Raw genomic sequence first — 20,645 nt, 5'->3', positions numbered from 1 at the left:
TGTGCCTTTAACATTGTGAATCACTGATTTTCTGAACAATGATTCATGGTGGAGGTTATGACAGCTCTTGCGCTATCTCCAGTATAATTCCGCCCCCTCCCATGACAGAAATCTATCTTTTGTGGATTCCTCTTTAATTCCCATCTCTTGAAGGCGGTATTGTCCCTGCACATATTAATGAGCATGATGAAACAGTAGCAGAGAGATAGCCGCAATGATCTGTTCTTTCTTGGTGCAATACTACACCTGGTCCCTGCAGTCGCTGCCCCCATTAATTGTTGTTGAAGGCACGCGTGGCTGGAAAGGCTATCAGAGAACACTGCACAAGAAGAAAGATTGCTCATTGCAAATGCCAGTGGCCCCCACTGACACCATTAGCTAGCTACTTCATTTCCTCCTGCCCCTGGGAGTGAGCGTGGATTTGCTACTTTCTGTTGGAGCTCACCCCTTTGCAGATCATTTAATATATCTGATTTTCACAGCACCCTGCAGGGACGACACTGGTTCCTAATTGTGCGACGGGTTTATTTGCGAGAGTTTTAAAACATCCCTGCAATCACAAAATGTCAGCGCTATGCTCATCCCAGCTCGAGCAGCGATGCCTGTTTACTTTGCTCAAAATCCATACCCAGGCTTAACCAATCAAGCACACAGAGTATAGATCAGTTCTTACTCTTTTTATTTAAACAGATACAATATACATTACACTTTCAAATTACAAACCAGAATACAATCTCACAATAATGAATTATAAAAATGACATCCAATACACAGTCACAGAGCCATGGATGTTTACAACATGGAAACAGGCCCTTTGGCCCAACTTGTCCATGCCACCTTTTTTTAAAAACCCCTAAACTAACCCCAGTTTCCCACATTTAGCCCATATCCCTCTATACCCATCTTACCCATGTAACTTTCTATATGCTTTTTAAAAGACAAAATTGTACCTGCCTCCAACTGAGTTTCTGGATTAATAGTCTAGCGATAATACCACTGGCCATCACCTCCCTATAGATCAGACACAAACATTATAGAATGTGATAGTTTCAGTTCTATTGAAACCGCAGTGTAGCATCCATTCATGATTGCAATTGGTCAAATGTGAGCAACTGGAGAATTCAAGATTAGTTTTCATTTTTTTACACAGTAAGAAGTCTCCTAACACCAACTTAAAGTCCAATAGGTTTATCTGGTAGCAAAAGCCACTAGCTTCTGGAGCGCTGCTCCTTCATCAGGTAAGTGGGATTCCCGTTCACAAACAGGGCACATAGAGACACAAACTCAATTTGCAAAATAATGATTGGAATGTGAGTCTTCACAGGTAATCAAGTCTTAAAGGTACAGTCAATGTGAGTTGAGAGAGCGTTAAGCACAGGTTAAAGAGATGTGTATTAATTCCAGACGGGCAGTTAGTGAAATCTTGTAAGCCCAGGCAAGTTGCGGGGGTTACAGATAGTGTGACAACAACCCAAGATCCCGGTTGAGGCCGTCCTCATGCGTGCGGAACTTGGCTATCAGTCTCTGCTCAGCTACTCCACATTGTTTTGTGTATTGAAGGCTGCCTTGGAGAACGCTTACCCAATTTTTTTACAGCCAGGGATTTGTATTGAGCTTTTCCAGAGTGGAGATTTCCTTTCTTATTCTGCCTCCTTCGAAGTTAAAATGATTCAAGCAAAGCCGTGACTTTGTAAATTATCAATAATCATTGCGAGGCAGCTCAGCTACCTCTGGGCCATCACCTCCTGTATGTTAGGTATTATGTAGCGTATTACAGAGACAACCAAAGACAGAATCCTTGTTATCATCCACAAGTGAATTAAGGATGATAGGAAACAGGCAGGAAAGTGAGGTAAAGGCCACACTGAGGTTAGCCACTCTCCCATTCAAATTACCATCACTGAATCCCCCCATTATCATCACTCTGGGGGGTTACCATTGAATGTAGCCTCATCCATCACGCAAACCAGCCTCCCAACCATTGACTCTGTCTACACTTCCCACTGCCTCGGAAGAGCAGCCAACATAATCAAGGACCCCACACACCCCGAACATCCTGTCTTGCACCTTCTTCCTTCAGGATCATATCCCAACCTTTAGGCACGGTAGCACAGTGGTTAACACTGCTGCTTCACAGCTCCAGGGTCCTGGGTTCGATTCCCGGCTCGGGGTCACTGTCCTTGTGGAGTTTGCACATTCTCCTCGTCTCTGCGTGGGTTTCCTCCGGGTACTCCGGTTTCCTCCCACAGTCCAAAGATGTGCGTGTCAGGTTGATTGGCCATGCTAAGAAAGTTGCCCCTTAGTGTCCAGGGATGCGTAGGTTAGAAGGATTAGTGGGTAAAATATGTAGGGATATGGGGGTAGGGCCTGGGTGGGATTGTGTTCGGTGCAGACTCGATGGGCCGAAGGGCCTCTTTCTGCACTGTAGGATTCTATGAACTTGTGGGCTGACGGGCCTGTTTGTGCCGTAGTGTTCTATGTTCTATGTTCTATAAAGATACAAAAGTCTGAGGTCACATACCAGCTGACTCAAGAACAGCTGGTATGGAGGTCACTCACCAGTGGAGTACCCCAGGGATCTGTTCTGGGACCCTTGCTGTTTGTCATTTTCATAAATGACCTGGATGAGGAAGTGGAGGGGCGGGTTAGTAAGTTCGCCGACGATACGAAGGTTGGTGGTGTTGTGGATAGTCTGGAGGGATGTCAGAAGTTGCAGCGTGACATAGATAGGATGCAAAACTGGGCGGAGAAGTGGCAGGTGGACTTCAACGCGGATAAATGTGTAGTGGTCCATTTTGGCAGGACTAACAGGATGCAGGAGTACAATATCAAGGGTAGGAGTCTTAGCTGGGTTGAAGAGCAGAAGGATCTTGGGGCCCGGTTCCATAGGACTCTTAAATCGGCCTCGCAGGTGGAGGATGTGGTCAAGAAGGCATATGGTGTACTGGCCTTCATTAATTGAGGGATTGAGTTTAGGAGTTGGGAGATAATACTGCAACTTTATAAGACCCTTGTCAGACCCCACTTGGAGTACTGTGCGCAGTTCCGGTCGCCTCACTACAGGAAGGATGTGGAAGCTATTGAAAGGGTACAGAGGAGATTTACAAGGATGTTGCCTGGATTGGGAGGCATGCCTTATGAAGATAGGTTGAGGGAGCTGGGACTCTTCTCCCCAGAGAGACGAAGGTTGAGAGGCGACCTGATAGAGGTTTATAAAATGTTGAGAGGAATAGATAGGGTTGATTCTCGGAGGCTATTTCCCAGGGCTGAAATGGTCGCTACGAGAGGACACAGGTTTAAGGTGCTGGGAAGCAAGTACAGAGGAAATGTTAGGGGTAAGTTTTTCACTCAGAGGGTGGTGAGTGAGTGGAATCGGCTGCCATTGGTGGTGGTAGAGGCAAACTTGCTGGGGTCTTTTAAAAGCCTTCTGGATGAGTATATGGGATCTAATGGCATTGGAAGTTACAGACAGTTCTATGGCTTGGTAGGTATAGATGAAATTGGCACAACTTGTGGGTTGAAGGGCCTGTTTGTGCTGTAGTGTTCTATGTTCTATGTTAAGAGCTTCTTTCCTGCTGCTGTTAGACTTTTGAACAAACTTACCTTGCATTAAGTTGATCTTTCCCTACATCCTAGCTATGACCGGAACACTACATTCTGCATTCTCTCATTTCCTTCTCGATGAACGGTATGTTTTTGTCTGTATAGTGCATAAGGAGCAAACAGTATGTTAATACATGTGACAATAATAAATCAAATCAAATCAAATCATTGCCCAGAAATTGAGCTGGTCTTGCCCAAATTCTGCAGTTTGATGAACTTTTCCCCTCCCGCTCCTGCCTCTCTGACTGACCATGTTAAGTTAATTTGAATGCCACCTCTAAGCCCCGAAAAACTTTCCTTTCAAAAGGCTTCGTGGTTTTCAGTCCTGCTGCCGTAGACGCTTATGCCCTTTCTCAGCAGGGCCATGAAGATCCCCTACAACCTGCCTGGCCTGGTGTAAAGTCTACCCTCGGCCTTGCAATAGGAGTGGGTGGGCTTCCTACACTATACCCTTTCCTTCTCCCTCAGAGAATGGCAGAAACTGTGGGGGGGAACTTCCATCAGTGCTGCTGGACAGCTAGTTTTCTGGGTGTAAGGTCTCTGTTTCAGGATAGCAAGATCGGGCACAAGATATTTAAAATATTCAAAATCCCAGACTCTGTTTCCTGGTTCCATGAGCGTTGCAGTCGTGTTGCAAGTGGGATGATCCTCCCGACTGTGATTTAGTGCTGCTTTCTGATTCACGATTAGCAAATGGACTGGTTCCGCCATCAGGATTCTGTCGTAGGTATGTGCTTTTTCCTTCATTCTCTCCTCACCCATCTGTGGGTAAGAGGGAGACTTCCTGTTGGCAGTTGGTTTACGTCAACATGTCTCCAGGTTCACCATTAGCAATGCTGCATGAACTTACCTGGAATAGGAATTTGTCCCCATCATATTAATTCTTCCCTTAAGACTCCATTCTATTTCCCACCGAGTTAACACTGTTATTTGAAGCATTGAATTATTAGAATGCCAACAGTGCAGAAAGAGGCCAGACAGTCCACCCATCCATCCTGCACCAACAATAATCCTACGCAGGCTCTCTGTAACCCTACGCATTTGCCCTGCAAATCCCCATGACTCTAATTTAGCACGGCCAATCAACATTACCGGCACATCTTTAGACTGCGGGAGGTAACCAGAGCACCCGGAAGGAACCCACACAGTCAGAGGGGAACATGTAGACTCTGTACAGACAGTCACCCAAAGAACAAGGAACAGCACAGCACAGGAAACAGGCCCTTCGGCCCCACAAGCCCGCGCCGCCCATTTTAACACTTGGCGAGTGCCTTATTCAAGTCCTTCTACCAACGACTTTTGTCTACATCTAGTGGACTCCACAATAAAGGGGTGCAAACTTAGGGAATTATATGTGTGCCAGATTAGGGGAGATCCAATTTAGGGACAATTTTTTGACACCAATCAGCCTAAAAGCAGGTTTTTGGGATGTGGGAGGAAACCCACGCAAGCACGGGGAGAATGTGCAAACTCCCACAGACATTGACCCAAGCCGGAGATCCGACCCGGGTCCCTGTAACTGCACAGCAAACAGTGATAGTCACTGAGCTGTCGTGTTGCCCGTGTTGCACCCAAGGCTGGAACTGATCTTTGTCTCTGGCGCTGTGAGGGAGCAGTGCTAACCACTCCGCTGCCCACTTTGTCAAAATTCATTTCCCATTCTAGTTGGCAATCTATGAATATTCTCTGGTTAAAAAAAGGAACCAACCAGCATTCTACCTAAACTCGCCCTGAAACAAATTGCAAACATGATTCCTGTGCACCTTCCACTGTCCAGTTGGTTCACACGAACACAATCCATGGCTGTGATTCTCCCACTCCGCTGTATGGAGTTCCTGTGAGCATTCGCACCGCGCTTGCATCTCCCAGGCCCAGATTCATAGCGGCATCCGCGCTGTGCTGGAAATCGGCTGGGAGACAGCCTCGCATTTAAACAATATTTTACAAAGTATTCAGGGGTTATTCACGGGCTTGGGACTGAATTATCCACTCCCACCTCACCAGTGTGTCACTCCAGTGGGTCCCCACTTTCCGGGGGGTGGGGGGGGGGCTAGCGGTCTGACCCCGTTGGAGTAAAGGGGGGACAATCAGGACACCCTTGGGGGTCAGGCAGTGGGGGGAAAGTGGTGCCTGCTGGATATAGGCACACTGGCAGTGCCACCCTGTTCTCCCAAGGGGCAAAGTGCCCATACTTAAGGCGCACCTTGGCACTGCTTTCACCAGGCATGGTGGGTGGGTTGTCCCTTCTTTTCCCGCAAGGGGCAGAATTCCACAAAGAAACAGGAATGCCAACCCCTATCAACAGAAACAGTAAATCCTAAAGAATCACTTCTCTGAAATTGGTCCTTTCAGAGAATCAGGGATTTAAATGGGGCAGTGCACAGATGTGAGGGAGATAATGGGGTAATTTTAAAAATAATTATTGATTCTATTTAGGGAATACAGATAAATTAATTATCCTTGATTGCTTTTGGAATTTATTTCTTCAATTTTCTCTACATACTCTGCTTTTAATTTTCTGCTTTTATCTACATGATGTGATTACTTCAGCATCTTATTTGTTATTTGCAGAGGCAGCAATCTACCAGATGGGTCATGAAGAGAGGCAAAGAGAGATTTAATAATGTTTACCAGATACACTTCAATTGCATTTACTCCATGGTAACCTTTCTAAAGATTTCAACTGCCCACCACTTGGAAATACTTTGTGATTGGTTAAGGGAGGCCACTTCTGGGTTTATTTAATCTGGCACATTAAAGATGGTGAAAATCCAGAAAGGGAGAGAGAGACAGAGAGAGAGACAGAGAGAGAGAGAGAGACAGAGGGAGAGAGAGATAGAGAGAGAGAGACAGGCAGGCAGAGAGAGACAGAGAAAGATTTGATTTTGATTTGATTTGATTTATTATTGTCACATGTATTAACATACTATGAAAAGTATTGTTTCTTCCGTGCTATACAGACAAAGCATACTGTTCATAGAAAAGGAAACGAGAGAGTGCAGAATGTAGTGTTACAGTCATAGCTAGGGTGTGGAGAAAGATCAACTTAATGCAAGGTAAGTCCATTCAAAAGTCTGACAGCAGCAGGGAAGAAGCTGTTCTTGACTCGGTTGTATATGACCACAGACTGTTGTATATTTTTCCCGATGGAAGAAGGTGGAAGAGAGAATGTCTGGGGTGCATGACATCCTTAATTATACTGGCTGCTTTGCCGAGGCAGCAGGAAGTGTAGTCAGAGTCAATGGATGGGAGAAGAGAAGGGACAACCCACTCACCATTCCCGGTGGGCAGTGCCAAGGTGCACCTTGAGCATGGGCACTTTGCCCCTTGGGGGAACAGGCTGGCAGGGTGCCCGTGTCCAGAAGGCACCACCCCCCCCTACTGTCTGAAAGTGGGGACCTACTGTAATCCCCACTGGAGTGAGACACTGGTGAGATGGGAGTGGATAATTCAGTCCCAAGCCTGCAAATGATCCTTGAATACTTTGTAAAATACTAATTAAATGCTAGGCTGTCTCTCAGCCAATTTCCAGCACAGCGCAGATGCTGCTATGAACCCGGGCCTGGGAGTTGCAAGCGCGGTGTGAATGCTCACAGGAACTCCACACAACAGAATGGCCACGTATTGTGTTCATGTGAACCAACTGGGCAGTTGAAGGTGCACAGGGATCATGTTTGCAATTTGTTAGAGCAAAGAACAAAGAACAAAGAACAACACAGCACAGGAAACAGGCCCTTCGGCCCAACAAGCCCGCGCCGCCATTTTAACATTCAGTGAGTGGCTCTTTCCAATCCTTCTTCTACCTACGATTTTTGTCTACGCCTCTTGGCCTCCACAATAAAGGTGTGCAAATTTAGAGAATTATATGTGCGCCAGATTAAGGGAGGTATAATTCAGGGACAATTTGTTAACACCAATCAGCCTAAAAGCACATTTTTGGGGTGCGGGAGGAAACCGGAGCACCCGGAGAAAACCCACGCAAGCACGGGGAGAATGTGCAAACTCCCACAGACACCGACCCAAGTCGGAGACCCGACCCAGGTCCATGCATCTGCACAGCAAACAGCGATAGTCACTGTTCTGTCACTCTCCTCGTTCATGAGTCATAGAAAACCAGCATGCGGTAGAGCAGATAATAAAGAAAGTGAATGGAATGTTGGTGTCTATAGCTAAAGGATTAGAATATAAAGGTAAGGAAGTATTGTTGCAACCACACAAGGCATTGGTGAGGCTGCATCTGGAGTATTGTGTACAGTTTTGGTCCCCTTATTCGAGGAAAGATGCAATGGCATTGGAGGCAGTTCAGAGGAGGTTCACTCGATTGATTACAGATGTGAGGGGTTTGTCGGATGAAGAGGGATTGAACAGTTTAGACTTGGAATTTAGAGGAATGAGGAGAGATCAAATTGAGGTATTCAAGATGATAAAATGTCTGGACAAAGTAGATGTGGAGCAGAAATGCCCCCTTGTGGGGCATTCTAGGACAAGAGGTCACAGCCGTAGGATAAGGGGTAACAAATTTAAAGCAGAGTTGAGGAGAAGCTATTTCTGCCAGAGGGTTGTGAATCTGCGGAATTTGCTATCCCAAAGTCCAGTGGATGCTGGGACAATGAGTAAATTTAAGGAGGAGTGAGACAGATTTCTAATAGGCTAAAGGGTTATGGGGAGAAGGCAGGAAAATGGGCATGAGGAGCGTGTCAACCACGATCGAATGGCAGAGTGGACTCGATGGGCTGAATGGTTTAATTCTGCTCCTATATCTTATGAGCTCATGAACATCGACTTCCATCATTCTCTGCCTAGGTCACACACCAATTGTGAGATTAGATTCTGATTCATTTCCATTCAATCAAGGGCAGCACCTGCAAATCTATGTGCATGTGGCTAATGGCACCCAGTGTAATGGGGAAGGATGAAAACCGGACACATCCGCTTACTCATTCCATCACCTTGTCTATGGAAATGTGTTTGGCTTTCTTTGACCAGAGAGTTTCAGTGACCTTCCTGACCAGGCAGTGAATAGCAAACTGCACATGTTGCAAACACCTCAATCTGTAATCTGGAAGGAGCCAGATACATTATAATTCACGTCTTCACTGTCACAAGGAATGCTCTAAGGCAGCAGTTTTGGCTACAGTGGGTCACAGACACTTAATGAAATGCGGACATCACGCACATTCATTCACGCTCAGCTTTACGTCGGGATTTGCTCCCTGAATTTCTTGGGTGGATGTGGCCTCCTGCTGTGATCCCTTCTCTCCTTCCTCCTCCTCCCTCCTCCAGCAGCTTGTGTGACTCTGTATGACCTCTGTTCATTCTCCAAATCACATTGTATTCCGAGAGAAATGCTCCCGTCACTAGAATGCTTTGCGTATGGGAGCAACTGGTTTATGCAGAAGCCGTGAAGTCTGAAAAATAAACCTGAGCTCCGTCCATGCCAATCCCTGTAGAATTTGGCAACTCAAGTAACATTAGGTAATGTTCGGCAGCAATGAACACTTGCAGTGTCATAGCAACAGCCAGAAGAAATCAACCATCAACAACCTTGCAACAGTTGATTTCCCTTTTAAGTAGCACTAAGGGGATGTGTTGGGGTTCTTTCTGCTGCAGGACCTGTGTTGAGATAGGCACAAATGGGATCAATGTCTTGCTCCTTATCTGAGCTGTCACCCTGGTATTTATGAAGTGCAAACTTTAGTTTCAAGCCTAGATATAGCACTTGGGGTGACTAGGATCAAAGGTTATGGGGAGAAAACAGGAGTAGGCCATTGAGTTGGATGATCAGCTATGATCATGATGAATGACGGAGCAGGCTCAAAGGACCAAACCGCCTCCGCCTGCTCCTATCTTCAATGTTTCCGTGTTTGTATGATCTATTCTCCAAATTATTCCAGGTGGCAAGTTCACACATATTTCCTTTTTGTTGCGAGACAATATTTTATATTATTATAAATCATATTCCTGTGTGACTAATTATTAACCTGTTCTCCTGACCCAGTAATGCCAACAGTTTCACACAATTGATCATTCTGCTCCGCCTGATACCCGCTCTCTGCGGGGCAGACGTGAGCTTTCTTTAAGATAATTTTAAAAAAGTCTCAGTCGAGTACTGGATTATCGCTGAATTGAACATAAGAACATAAGAAATAGGAGCAGGAGTAGGCCATCTAGCCCTTCGATCCTGCCCCGCCATTCAATAAGATCATGGCTGATCTGTCGTGGCTCAGTTCCACTTTCCCGCCCTCTCCCCATAACCCTTAATCCCCTCTCTTATCAAAAACCCATCAACCCGCGTCTTAAAAATATTTAGCGAGGCAGCCTCCACCACTTCAACGGGCAGAGAATTCCAGAGATTCACCACCCTTTGAGTGAAGAAGTTCCTCCTCAACTCCGTTCTAAACCGCCCCCCCTTTATCTTGAGGCTGTGCCCCCTAGTCCTACTGTCCTTTCTGAGCGGGAAGAGTCTCTCCACCTCTATCCTATCCATCCCATTCAACATTTTATACGTCTCAATGAGATCTCCCCTCATTCTTCTAAACTCTAACGAGTACAAGCCTAGTTTATTCAGCCTCTCCTCATAGTTCAACCCCCTCAACTCCGGTATCAGCCCAGTAAACCTCCTCTGCACTCCCTCCAAGGCCAAAATATCCTTGCGTAAGTACGGCGACCAAAACTGCACACAGTACTCCAGCTGCGGCCTCACCAATGCCCTATACAGCTGCAGCAAGACCTCCCTACTTTTATATTCAATCACCCTCGCTATGAAGGCCAGCATCCCATTCACCTTCCTGACCACCTGCTGCACCTGCAGGCTGGGTTTTTGCGACTCATGCACAAGGACCCCGAGGTCCCTCTGCACCGTCGCATGCTGCAGTTTTTCGCCACGTAAGTAATAGTCCTTCCTACCATTATTCCTGCCAAAGTGGACAACCTCACATTTGCCAACATTAAATTCCATTCGCCATTTCCTGGCCCATTCGCCCAGCCTATCTAAATCCTTCTGCAGACTCTCCACACCCTCCGCACAATTTGCCGTTCCACCAATCTTTGTGTCATCAGCAAATTTTGACACCATACACTCGGTTCCCTCCTCCAGATCATCTATATAAATTGTAAATAGCTGAGGCCCCAGCACCGACCCCTGGGGCACTCCACTAGTCACCAACTGCCAATCCGAATAGCACCCATTGACCCCCACTCTCTGCCTCCTATTTGACAGCCAATCCTCTATCCACGCTAACACCCTACCCCCAACTCCATGCCCCCTGACCTTCTGTAATAACCTCTTGTGAGGTACCTTGTCAAACGCCTTCTGAAAATCAAGAAACACCACATCCACCGGCTTTCCTCTATCCACCGCCCGAGACACATCCTCATAGAACTCCAATTGGGCTTGTGTAAGTTTACAGAAGTTTCTATTGTAAAATGTGTTGTTTTTCTAGACATTTTTCTGATCTTTTGTAAATGCACTGTGATATAATTCCATGTTACGCTGTCAAGTAGCCAACCAATGGGTGTTATTCTAATGATTTGATTTATTATTGTCACATGTATTAACATACAGTGAAAAGTATTGTTTCTCCCATGCTACACAGACAAAGTATACCGTTCATAGAGCAGGAAAGGAGAGATTGCAGAATGTAGCCTTATCGTCAAAGAACATAGAACATAGAAAAGCAAACAGGTCCTTCAGCCCACAAGTTGCGCCGATCATATCCCTACCTACTAGGCTTACCTATAACCCTCAATCCTATTAAGTCCCATGTACTCATCCAGAAGTCTCTTAAAAGACCCTATCGAATTTGCCTCCACCACCACCGATGGCAGCCGATTCCACTCACACACCACCCTCTCAGTGAAAAACTTACCCCTGACATCTCCTCTGTACCTGCTCCCCAGAGTCATAGCTGGGGTGTAGAGAAAAATCAGTTTAATTTGAGGTAAATCCATTCAAAATGAGAGCCATGGCAATGAGTTCAAATCTGCATTTTCCTCCTATCAGGACTGAGTCTGATCTGCCGTTACCCAATGTCCAGTCTCTACAGCGGAACTGGTCAGTGCTGGGAGTCCTGGCTGGTTTCGCCACACTACAATGATTTTTATTAGCCTCTCTAACGCTGAACCTCTGAAGATTGGGTGTGAAACCATCACGGTCTGTGCGAATTGCTCCCCTCGGTATAAATCCGGAATGATAGATTTTTCTTATCTTTTGAAAACGATATGCTAATGGATTATTATTCCCTTTGCTGCATTATATACAGGACTAACTAACTCTAATCCCAGAATGTTAGAAGTCCAACAGTGAAGAAGAAGGCCATTCAGCCCATCCACCCTGCACTGACAACAATCCCAGCCAGACCCAAGCCACATAACCCCTCGTGTTTACCTTGCCAATCCCCAGCACTGAGGGGCAATTTAGCATGGACAATCAATCTAACCTGCACATTATTCAGTGACCCAAGGCTGAAATTGAACCTGGGACCCTGGCATTGTGAGGCTGCAGCATTAAGCACTGTACCATTGATGCCTAATGTGGGGACAAATGCAGTTGAAGCCAGTCATGCTGACCCAATGAGACATTACATTGTGAATGAATGTGACTGATGAAGACTGATCGCAGGATCCATCTAACAACACCCAGCGCTGGGCTGACAGGCTTGGGTTTAGATTGGTAAAGCTGCATGGTGTGATATCCAACAAGAACGATGGAGGTAAGGAGGGCGGGGTTAGTTTTCCTGTGCCACCCACTGTGGGGGGACCCATCAAAGATCCATTGATCTCGGGTGGGATTTTCCAGTTTTGGGCGAGCGCAGTCGGGAAATTGTGTCCATGGTACCTGATTACTGACCCCCGTCTCTCTAAAGACCAGCTTCCATAATCCTTCAGCTGTTTCTCCCTATCTTTTCCACAACCTTCACTGAAATGATCCACCGGCATTGAGTCATAGGATCCCTGCAGTGCAGAAGGAGGACATCTGGCCCCTCAAGTCTGCACCAACTCTCTGACAGAGAATCTAACGCGGTCCTATTGCCCGCTCTATCCCCGTAACCCAACATATTCACCCCACTAATCCCTCTAACCTACACATCTTTGGGGCACTAAGAGGCAATTTAGCATGGCCACTCCACCTAATTTGTACATCTTCGGACAGCGGGTGGAAATTTGAGCACCCGGAGGAAACCCATGCAGACACGGGGAGAATGTGCAAACTCCACACAGACAGTGTACCGAGTCCGGAATTGAACCAGGGTCCCTGACGCTGTGAGGCGGCCGTGCTCATCACTGTGTCACCATGTAGCCCGTAAAGGAAGGCCCAAACCAGCTGAAGGACCACACTGCTGTTTGCCTTCACACAACCTGCAATCCTTCTGCAAAGAACAGGATCCGAACCTTTGACTCCACATGGTTCTAAACAATCCCACCCCAGTGCCCTCTGTCAGCACCTTGGCTCATTGTCTGCTGGTGCCTCTGCCTGGTTTATTTTGGCAGCGGTGGTTTGCCATTGCCTTCACCTCTCGGGGGTAGAGTGAGGGGGCAGGTCCAGAGCCGGTCTCAGCCGAAATGAGAACCGAACCCACGCTGCTGGCATTATTCTGAACCACATACTATTGATTTAACCAGCCGATTCCCTCACTGATCCCTCAGTGAAACAACAGGAGCTAGAAATTTAACTTCGCTGGGGGAGCAAGCAAACAGCATCTGATTGGCCATACAGCGAACGCAGTGTTAGATATTTAACTCCACTGATTGCATTGGTGTCAGGCACTGTGTAGAACAGGCTGGTGACCCGATCAAAATGTCCCGTCTTGTGTCCTGCCTGAGACAGATCGCTACCCTTGAACCCCAGACAATTGTGCAACAGGTTAATCACACGATGCTAACCTGTCCTAAAAATCTTTTCTTTCAGCATTTGAAAACACGGCAGTGGTTAGCACTGCTGCCTCACAGCTCCAGGGAACTGGGTTCAATTCCAGACATTGGTGACTATCTGTGTGGAGTTTGCACATTCTCCCCATGTCTGCATGGGTTTCCTCCAGGTTCTCCAATTTCCTCCCACACTCCAAAGATGTGCAGTTAGGTGGATTGGCCATGCTAAATTGCCCCTTAGAGCCCTATTTTACCATTTTAATTCTGGGCGGACTTGAAACAGGGAGTGTTTCAGATCTGACTTTTAGACCCACTCCCAGGGTCCCCCATACACACTCTGTCTGAAAAAATGTCAGTGATTCTGGATCGTGCTGCACAAGCCTGTGGGTGGGGTTTAACACGCCCAAAACACTGCAGCTCCGATCGGCACCTCCAACTGCACATGCGCAGTAACCAAAAATAGAAAAATGCTCCCCTGCCACATCACTCCTGGGTTGAATATTGCCTCCCCCTGGTCCCTACAAACATTTCCCCACCCTCCCCATAACATAACTGACCCTCTTATCCCCCTATACCCCCACTACCCAGACCGATTGTGGCTCCCTGTCCCCCTCCCCCCCCACCCATCACACGCAGAGTTGGCAGCAGACCCGTCTGCCCCTGCCCCTCCACCCCCCCATCCCCACCAGAGAGCCATCTGACCCTCCTCCCTCCTGCCCCACCAGAGAGCCATCTGACCCTCCTCCCTCCTGCCCCACCAGAGAGCCATCTGACCCTCCTCCCTCCTGCCCCACCAGAGAGCCATCTGACCCTCCTCCCTCCTGCCCCACCAGAGAGCCATCTGACCCTCCTCCCTCCTGCCCCACCAGAGAGCCATCTGACCCACCTCCCAGCCCCCCCACCCCACGCCGATCTGAGCCAGAGAGCTGCTGGAAGCTCAGAACTTATCTCCTCAGAAACTGGGAGTGCCCGAATCGGATCTTTGTGGACCATGTCCCCTTCACGCCGATTCGGGATGGGTGAACGCAGTGGTAAAGGGGGAAACGCTGGTAAGTTTGGGCATTAAGTGAATTTAAATGCATTTAAATTGACGCTGCGCCCGTTTCAGTAATAATCCCGATGACGGCCATTTTTGGCCCTTGGTAAAGGGGGGGGACCGGCGCGGAGCTGGCATGAATTACGCTACTCACCTCATGCCCGACTTTACCAAGTTTACGTGCCTGAAAACAGATGCAACTTGATGGTAAAATTGGGCTCTTAGTGTCCAGAGATGATGGATTAGCGAGCGGCAATGTATGGGGTTACGGGGATAGGGCAAAGGAGAAGACTTAGGTAAGGTACTCTGTCAGAGAGTTGGTGCTAAATCGATGGGCTGAGTGGCCTCTTCTGCACTGTAGGGATTCTATGATCCTATGAGTGTGGAATTGACGGCCGTTCTTAGCTCATGTGCGGTGCTACCTCCACTGGCCTCTCCCCCAGGGTTGAGTTGCCCCAGGTTTGCCTCAGGAACATAGGAAACAGAATCAAGAGTAGACCCCCTCCCCTGCCCAACCCCTCTGCCCCGGGAATGCTCTCATTCTACACATGGGCACCGGGGCACTCTGCGAGCAGCAACCTTTATCCTCCTTTCTCAGAATACAAACCACCCCAGTTGATTTTTGGGGCGAGGATTGCGCTCTAAATCTCTGCAATGTTGATTTAAAAGCAGCTGCTATGACTCAAAATGGTGCTTTATGTGCCAGGAATAGAAAATACACAGTTAGGTAGATTTTGCTTTTGTGCTATGGAGAATTGCCAGCCCATTTTATGATTCTTCTGATACTAATATAAAATGAGCACATTATCCAGAGTTTAATAATGAATAAAAGTCATGGGCTATGGACCTTTGACTTCCCAGTAAGAAATGCTCTGCACAGCATTTGCACTTGAAAAATATGTCTTTCTTTGCGTCCCCAGAATTAGTACACACTTTTACTGCATTTTAATGTTCTGTTCCCATTCCTGTTTTTCCGATTGTTTCCTGGGATATGTAAGCTGTTCCCCTGGGGTATTTCAATATCTCGCAGTGGTCATCCAATGACAGCGTGTCTCTGTTCTCTGTGTTCTGGTGTTGTGTAATGCCTAGGAACATTAACATACAGAGGGATCTGGGCGTACAGGTCCACACTTCTCTGAAAGCGGCAACGCAAGTGGCGAAGGCAAATGGATGTGAAAATGATGTTTCCACCAGTAGGAAAAACTAGAAGCAGAGGCCACAACCTCAGGCTAAAGGGATGATCCTTTAAAACAGAGATGAGGAGGAATTTCTTCAACCAGAGAGTGGTAAATCTGTGGAACTCTTTGCCACACAAGGCTGTGGAGGCCAGGTCACTGAGTGTCTTTAAGACAGAGTTTGATAGGTTCTTGATTAATACGGGGATCAGGGGTTATGCAGAAAAGGCAGGAGAATGGAGATGAGAAAAATATTAGCCATGATTGAATGATGGAGCAGACTCGATGGGCCGAGTGGCCTAACTCTGCTCCTATGGTCTTATGGTATGGCATGCTTGCTTTCATTGGTCAGGACACAGAGTATAAAAATTGGCAAACCATGTTGCAACTGTATGGAACATTGGTTTGGCCACATGTGGAATGTTGTGTACAATTCTGGTCGCCACGTTACCAGAATGATGTGAAGGCTTTGGAGAGGGTACAGAAAAGGCTTACCAGGATGTTGCTTAGTTTGGAGGGTATTAGCTATGAAGAGAGATTGGACAAATGTGGTTTGTTTTCATTTGAAAGTTGGAGGCTGAGGGGCTACCTGATAGAAGTTTACAAAATTACGAGAGGCATGGACAGAATGGATAGTTGGGGTCTTTTTCCCAGATTAGAAATGTCAGTTACTAGAGGACATAGGTTTAAGATGAAAGGAGGGAAGTTTAAAGGAGCTGTGAGGGACAAGTTTTTTATTCATAGGCTGATAAGTGCTTGGAATGGGCTACCAGACGAGGTGACAAAAGCAGATACAATAGCAACATTTAAGAGGCATTTTGACAGATATATCAATAGGCAGGGAATGGAGGGATATGGACTGTGTGGAGGTGAAGGTTCTTTAGATTAGAAGGTGGCGGTGCAGGCTTGATGGGCCGAAGGACCTGTTCCTATGTTTTGTAAAGCTGAGGAAGGGGCTAGCTGAAACGGGTCAGGCACCCTGTGTTCTGAAACTTTCTTGATGCGGTTCCAGCTCAATGACTGTAATTTTGCCAGAAGACGATGGAATCCCCATTGCATGAGTAAATTGTATTGATGCTGCATTTCTGACAGTGTCCCAGTGATAAAGTCAGTTCTGGGAAAGGTTCAATTCAGAGGGATATGGCTATTGGGATGGAGTTTGAGTGAATATGTAACCCCACCCTCCGAAAAAGGGGCTTGGAATAGTTCTAATGTTCTTTGTTTGGGTTCGGCATTCTATCAATGGTGGAAGGTTTCTTATGAAGAATCAAATGAGATTGCCGCCTGAGTGCAAAACTTCAAGGCAGTCTTTATTCCAAGCTTGCACCAACACAGCGTGGGAGAGAGATCTAGGAGGCAGTCTCCAAGATTCTCTACCGCAGTCCACATTTATACAGTCTGCATTATAAGGGTTCTGTGCAACATTGCCAGTTGGCTGACAATTACAACACCTTATGATGCTTGGCTAAGAATAACCAATATGTGCTGTGGTGTTTGTGTGGTTGCTAACTTCATTATTTTACTATACATTCATTACCAAAGTGTTCTCTCTGTTTTCTAAGCTGAGCATATTGTTTTACCTGTGTGTCTACAGTTTCTTTTGTTAGCTATGTCAGCTTGTCTTTATTCAGTCAACCTTTAACCCCTGCCCCATGCTTTATGCTTCAGCTAATAGAGCTTAATTCTACCCTATATATAGTCATGAACGTTTTCCTCTCTCCATCAATGGTAAAGTTTATTTATTAATATCACAAGTCGGTATACATAAACGCAATGGTGCTACAGTGAAAATCCCCTAGTTGCCACACTCTGGTGGCACCTGCTCGGGTACACTGGTGGAGAATTTAGCATGGCCAATGCATGTAACCAGCAACGTCTTTCAGATTGTGGGAAGAAATCGGAGCATCCGAAGGAAACCCATGCAGACGCGGAGAGAATGCACAAATTCCACACAGACAGGCTCCCAAGCCGGGAATTGAACCCGGGTCCCTGGCGCCATGAGGCAGCAGTGCTAACCCACTGTGCCACCGTGCTGAGCACTTAAGTAATTGGTACTGACACAGTGCTGGAATCATAGAGAAGGAACTGTGGCGATGACATGGAGTGGATAGTGATTTGTTTTGTTCAGGAATTTTGGAAATGAGTTGGTTGAGGAATAAATGAAGGGGGGAGTGAGGAACATGCTGCACTAATGGATTGTAAGAGCAGCAGTCATCCTGAACATTTTGCTATGTTAATAAGCACTGTATAAATTCAAGCGAGCTTTGATTTACTAAGCATATCTTGGATGAATTATCTAACAGTAAAGACATGGATGGGTGATAGTTTACAACGTAGCAAGTATTTGATGCTCTCATCTTTAGAGGTCATTAGTTTGCCCAACGCAAATGTCATTTCAAAGCAAGAATATTTCACACAGAGATTGCACAAGTCTTCACTTATGAGGTCATTAATTTTTTACTACTTTCCTACACGAGGAGTTGAAGTGCATACAAAACCTTGATTTCTTTCTTCTTTTGCATCTCTCTTTGGAACTTAGTCACAAAAATTAATAGCTTCATAATAAATTAACATATCTTTGAATCATAAATGCACATGGAAAAATCATTCAAATGTAATGTTCATCCTATTAGCCGTTTTCTAATTTAGCTTCCCAGTTACCAGAGTATGCAGAAAGCTCATTGCTATCCTACTTTGATGCTAATGATACCACAGTAATGCACAATTGAAATTGATACATGATATGATAATAATGAATGTTTCAATGTGTTTGATCCTGAAAAATGGCTCTAAAAGCTGATTAAAGCACAAGGTGAAGCCAAATGCTTTAATCAGCTCAAAGTCTTTTATTCCAACATAAAACATGTTGAGATGTTCGCTCCCATCATTAGCAGGTATTGGATCATTTTCAGAATGCAGGAATCACATGCTAATGTCTTTTATCTTAGCTAATTTTAACACTCATTTTGCTTAATCCAGTCATTGCCTACAGAAATAATTAGAGATAATGGAGCCCGTAATGCAGTCTCAATGCCATCGTCGTGGAAATCCTGTTCTTTGGGCAATACATGTGACTGGAGTGTTATAAATTGACCTTCCATTGCTAACACAAAGTCAATCCTTTGCAAAGTGCCGCCAAGCTCCTGGTTCATATTGGAGGCAGTGAAAGGGCATCTGAGGCCCATGAAATTTGTCAAGGAACAAACAATGTGCCCTCAATCCGAATGAGGTAATTAGATTTGATACATTCACAGACCCACATAAAGTGGTAAACGACCAGGATCCTGTCTGAAGGTTGCACTCTGAAACTTCTCCTTCTGTAATAACTCAATGCAGAGAAAATCTGTGTAAGGCAAAAGAGGTTACAATGATTTAGAATGCGCTGGCTGGTATGCACTGAAAGCTTTTTCTGCTGCATTGCAGAAATTTACCAAAGACCCTTCGACAGCACTTACCAAACCCACGATCACTTCCAGCAGATACATGGCAGCAGATACTTGGGAACACCACCATCTGCAAGTTCCCTTCTAAGGCATTCATCATCCTTAGACAACGCCTTTCAAACCCATGACCACTTCCATTTAGAAGGACAAGGGCAGCAGATACATGGGAACACCACCACCTTCAGGTTACTCATCATCCTGACTTGGAAACATATCGCCATTCCTTTGCAGTCGCTGGGTCAAAATCCTGGAATTCCTTCCCTTACGGCCTTGTGAGTCAATCCACAGCACATGGACAGCAGTGATTCAAGGAAGCAGTTCACCAACACCTTCTGAAAGGCAACTAAGGATGGGCAAAAATGCTGGCCAGTCAGTGATGCCCATGCCCCATGACTGAATATAAAAGATCCAACTTTCTAGAACCTGCTGATGGTTATAAACAAATTAACTCATGCATTCACTTGCCAATTCATTCAATCATCTCAAAGCCACCCATAGCCAATGACTTACTTTTGAGGAATGCAGCGTTAAACGTTGACCAGGAATTACAGCGAAGAGCAAAGTAATGAGATACTATGCCTTTGGGTTAAAGTGGAACTCCATCCCTGTGAGTACACGGCAATTAATTCTGGAAAATCCAGGAACTCCCCAGAATATCTCCAAGAACGCTGCAGAGTACTTCTAGACTCTTGAAAAGAGTAAAAGTTCTAACTTATTTACCTTGCCTGCAATTTGGGTGCCTGATCTTTTTAAAATACATGACTGCAAGACCCAGCTTACAGTTTTATGCTTATTTTATTCTTGAATAAATAATGGAAAGGATGCCTGGACATTTGATACATTAATCCGGGGTCTCACATAGAAACAGAGAAAATGGAAGCAGGAGGAGGCCACTCAGCCCTTCAAGTTTGCTCTGCCATTCATTTTGATCCCAGCTGATCATCGAATTCAGTATCTTAAGACCCAGTTCTCCCCATATCCCTTGATCACTTTAGCCCCAAGAGCTCTATCTAATTTCTTCATTTGTCCTCAGCTGCTTTCTGTGGGAATGAATTCCACACATTCTCCTGGCGAAGAAGTTTCTCCTTACCTCAATTCTAGAAGTTTTATCCTCAAACTATGGCCCCTAGTCCTGGACTCCCCCATCATTGGGAACATTCTTTCTGAAACTATCCTGTAAGAATTTTATAAATCTCTATGAGATCCCCTCACACCTCAGCCAACTGGGGCGTTTGAAATCAGGAGAGCAGAGAGTCTTATGATGAACACCTGGAACACATCAATGTGCACCCTCATCCCCCCAGAATGCTGTACGTTTGTGTGAGGGTTATTGGTAAGGCAGTTCCAGGCCCCTAAACATGATGTTCCATGAAGCAATTCCTTGCCCAATATTCCCTCAGCTTTCCGTTCCTGCTGAGTTTTCCTCCCATCATTGGCTCTCTTGTACACTAATTGACAGTGATTTTTTTTTTAAATGACAGGTTCCCAAGTATCTTTGCTCTGTCTGCATTTCTTGGAAAA

This window comes from Carcharhinus amblyrhynchos, chromosome 6 (genome assembly GCF_965287045.1).
Source record: "Carcharhinus amblyrhynchos chromosome 6, sCarAmb.v2.hapA, whole genome shotgun sequence".
Taxonomy (NCBI): Eukaryota; Metazoa; Chordata; class Chondrichthyes; order Carcharhiniformes; family Carcharhinidae; genus Carcharhinus; species Carcharhinus amblyrhynchos.
The sequence above is the reverse complement of the archived record's forward strand: the minus strand, read 5'-3'. Positions refer to the sequence as shown.